At 36.4% G+C, this 4,567-nt stretch overlaps 1 non-coding gene across 1 annotated transcript; it reads left to right on the top strand.

Annotated features, from left to right (window-relative positions):
• The first annotated feature begins 535 nt into the window (after positions 1-535).
• On the top strand, positions 536-642 carry LOC149024200 (small nucleolar RNA R71). Its single transcript, XR_016171878.1, has one exon. It is a non-coding gene; the product is annotated as a small nucleolar RNA R71 (small nucleolar RNA).
• The last annotated feature ends 3,925 nt before the right edge of the window (positions 643-4,567 follow it).

Raw genomic sequence — 4,567 nt, 5'->3', positions numbered from 1 at the left:
TATTGAGTTTCGCCCTGAAAAATTGGGGTGGTTTCGCCATCCTGGGTTGTAGGTATTGGAATATGGATCATTACCCAATTTAGAGACTCCTTGGGTCAAATGTGCATGCTCCTTAACAAACTTAGGGTATTGTGTAGCCAAATAGCACTCACTGACATGATGTGATATGCTAGAACATAAAGCGCATGCTTCAATCTGATTAGGTGGAGAGGAACTTGTAGGAAGTGGAGATGTGGTTTGTTGTCCTAATGACAAGAGATAATCCAATTTCTTAGATAGCAAGTCAACCTTAGAACTCATATCAACGGTAGGATTGATCTCATAGAGACTGCTCCTCTTTCGTTGCCCAATGGATGGAATCTCAGTCGTAGTTACTGAAGCATGGTGTTGGGAGTTTTTACTAAGGGTCTCAAAAAGTTCACATGCTTCATTCTCATTCTTGTGCATGAAAGTCCCACCACAAGAAGAATCAACCATTTTCCTATGTCGGTCTCTAAGGCCATCATAAAAGCATTGAACCAATTGCCATTTAGGAATAGCATGGTGGGGGCATTTTCTAAGTAATTCTTTTAATCTTTCCCATGCCTCATGAAATTGTTCTCCTTCTTTTTGGGAGAAACTCGTTATCGCTCTCCTAATGCTATTGGTACAGCCAATGGGGAAGAACTTTTTAAGGAACTCCTATTGCATTTCTACCCAAGTGAAAATTTTAACATTGTCCAAAAAATGAAGCCAATGCTTAGCTTTATCTTTAAGGGAGAATGGGAAAAGAAGTAACCTTAAAGCATCAACTGAGAGGTTTTGAATTTTAACCGTGGAGGACACCTCTAAAAACTCATCTAAGTGCTTATAAGGCTCTTCATTGGCAAGTCCATAAAAAGATGGTAGCATTTGAATCACACTAGATTTGATCTCATATTGAGCCGTCTCTATGTCATGCAACTTAATACAAGAAACTGGAGTATATATCTTAGGAATGAAATGCTCACTCAAAGGCCTCATTGGAGGCTCATAGTTTGCCATGGTTCTTTGCCTGCTAAGGTTGGCCAAAGTCTCTTCTAAGTCAAGTGGAGTCAACTCAGGGTTTAGGGACCGACGACCATGCATACACACAGAAGAAGAAAGAAAGAAAAAAGAAGCTAAATAAGTAAAATTCAAAGAAAATAACTATAGCAAAAGGGAGAGTTTAGGACGTACTTGAAGCGCAATCCACGTGATCTTTCGAACAAAAGTTACACATGTGGGATCTGAGGGATGGGGATTTTTAAAAATTAACCTACACAACCCAATCTAATGCAAATATTAAAATTGAAAAGTCCTAAATTCAATTATATCTAAAAAAGAAAAGATAACAACCTAAACTAATTATCGAATCGCTACACTTGCAGTTACCTACAAAACAAAAGAAAAAGAGATTAGTTAAATAAGCAAAGAAAAATTAAAAATTAAAAACACTAAAATTACTCTAAAATTTATGCATAATTAACAAAAATCAATCCTAGCAACCGTGCTTTGGTTCCTCGCAACGGCGCCAAAAAATTGATCGTGTAGCTAACCAATCAAAAATAAAATCCTATACTAATCTAGCAAGCAGAAAATACAGGGTCGAACTATGGGGAACTAAGAGGCTAAGTCACTAAGATTGAATTCAACAAAACTAAATTTAAACTAAATCTACTAATTAATGCAAAAACGTTAACTATGAATATGTGAAGATCTTTGGGATTTCGAATCCCCAATGCTTTTCCCTAACCGATATAACTCTACACTTCAAAGCAAATTAGGAATGATCTTCCTAGATATGCCCTATCTTCGCAAGACTATCGTCCTTCGCGGAAGTTTGCCATGCTTAGTTCGCTGAGCTATAGAACATCTTTGGCCAACTCAAACACAATCAACTAGAAGATATAGAACAATCAAATTAATGAAATAAGCATGGTTCATCTACATCCCAAAGAAAAGGAACTAGCTACTCATTATCAAAAAGTTCATAAGAAAAATAAAGATGAAACATAGGGAGAGAGAGAGAGAGATGTGGTCTTCTTCTTCAGCAATGAGAGAGATGAGAGCAGCATTCGCCGTCTTCTCCTCTTCTCTGTGGTTGGCTTCTCTTTTATGTCTCCTGCACACAATGAATCCCCTATCTTTAATCGTCTATTTGACCTTTATATTTTCGGATTTTGGAAACACTTAAAACTGGAAAGTTGTAGATATTTTCAATATCATTCCATAGCATCTTGAATCACCGAAATCCAAGCTCATACAAGAGAGATATGACCAAAATACTGTAGATAGGTCTGTTTACCCGATTTTCAGATATATTACCAATTTTGTTCCTTAGACCTCCACCTGTTTCCAATTTGACTAAGATCTCACTTTTCATGATTTCTTGGGCAGCAATATTGAATGTCATGATTTAAAATCCACCAATATCTAATATATTTGTCAACTTTACTCCATATTATCTCTAATATCCAAAATCACCTTATTCCTGAAAAACACACAAAATACTCAATTATCTCTTTTCAATTAAATAAGTATGGAGAATGAAATCAAATAAATAATGGTAAATGCATACTTATCAAGGCTTCCTTTTTACTTTCTGCAATTTACTTTCTATTATTTACTTTCTGCAATTACTTTCAGCATTTATTTATTGTTCTCCCTTCCCCTGGATCCTTGATCAGAGATGCCTACAGTCGTGCCTCTCTTTGGTTAAGGCTTCATTTTCCTTTTATTGCTTTGTTTATTGCTTTGTTATTTACTTTCCGTTATTTACTTTCTGCACTGTTTTTTTTCTCTCTTTAATATCCATTCTCCTGATCGGTGGACTGTAAGCTACAGCAAAGGGTCCACGGTCAAAGTCATTATTATTATACTCCCGTTCCCTCGATCCAGAGCTGACACTCGGATCACTTCCCTTTTTCTTTTTATTTTTATTGCTTGCATTTTTTCCTGTCTTTTATTTATGCATTGATTGTGTTTAATTTATTTTTCGTTTCAATTCGATTGCATTCGATGTATAGATTAGGATCGTTTAGTTTAGTTAATTAGTTAACAATAATTGAATCATTCCACTCTCGCATTACTATTAAGAAGTTGAATTCTAAGTGGCATATCTCCTTGAGATTGACCCGTTAGATACACGATACCGTGCGCTTGCGGTTACTTTTAAATTTCACAAACAATTCCGAAGCTTGAGAATTTCTTTTAGACCTAGCAGATAGAACTAGAGAATGGGAGTCAACCCAATAATCTGAAAGGACTAGTAGGGGATATTTTATTGATAGCCAAGTTCATAAGGAAGCACAAATAGATAGTCTTTTGAAAAAGTAAGAGACTTTAGTAGTTCAAGTTGCACCACCACCACCAAGTCAAGCACATTTTATTGACAAATCTATTGTTATGTGTGCATGGTGTCAGTCTCCTACACATGTAATTGAGGAATGTCCAAACTATTCTGGAGGCCAACATGAAAATGTCAATGCGATGTTTCCAAACCCGTACAGTAACACGTACAATCCAGGGTGGAAGAATCATCCTAACTTTTCATGGTCTCAAGGGCAAAACCAAAATGGATTAAGCAATTATTCCACACAAAATCACTTTGGTGCCCCCCAAAAACAAAGTGCCCAATTTTCTCATAATCCAAATTTCCATTTCCCTCAAGCCCCAAATTTCCAGAATGCCAATTTAGCTAGGCCTGTCAATCCACCTATTGTGCCTTATATGCCTCACATTGCACAAAATCAATCATCACCTGGTTTCAACAGAGGTAACAATCAAGAGTTTTCTTGTCTCTCTTCCTTAGAGAATAATATGGAAGTACTTTTCAACACCTTCATGACTTCTATGCATAATATGGAAAAACAAAATTTCACTCTTGCAAGTGCTTTTTCTGAGAGAGAAAAAGGTAAAATGCCTAGCCAACCTGAGTTAAATCCTAGGATTCAGATTCAACAAAGACCAGCAAATCAAGTCAACCATGTTGAACCTCCCATTCTTCTTTAGATTCAATTAATTCTGTGTCTGCATTGAGAAGTGGGAAAAGGTATTTAACAAGTAAATCACATATTAATTAAATGAGCTAGATTAGTGACCATTGTGATGAGGAGAATGTTCAAATATCTCCTAATAAAAGTTTGTCTGAGGAACCCATAGAAGTTGAGGATGAGCTAGTTGTTTTAGCAGTACCTAAGTTTGGTGAACCACTATCAGAAACTATGAGAAAAGAACAAATTTCAAATGAGAGTCCTTATGTTCCTAAGGCTACTTATCCTAGTCGTCTAGTTAATAAGAAGAAGACTGCAACTATGGAGAAAATTTTTGATGTCTTCAAAAAGATAGAAGTGAATATCCCTCTTTTGGATGCCATATCCCATATCCCCTCCTATGCATAAGTGTTGAAAGATTTATGCACTTATAAAAGAATCACTAGCATTCCCAAAAAGGCTTTCTTGGCAGGTAACATTAGTTCTGTTGATATGAAATCCTGCTCGTCCTTCCCTGTCACCAATCTGCAAAATACGAGCTCGACCTTGTGTGGTTGAGGTACGTCTCTGACGAG

The sequence above is a fragment of the Hakea prostrata genome, chromosome 2 (genome assembly GCF_041222555.1).
Source record: "Hakea prostrata isolate BN-2017 chromosome 2, UWA_Hpros_2, whole genome shotgun sequence".
Taxonomy (NCBI): Eukaryota; Viridiplantae; Streptophyta; class Magnoliopsida; order Proteales; family Proteaceae; genus Hakea; species Hakea prostrata.
Note: the sequence above shows the minus strand (reverse complement) of the source record. Positions and strands in the feature narration are given on the sequence as shown.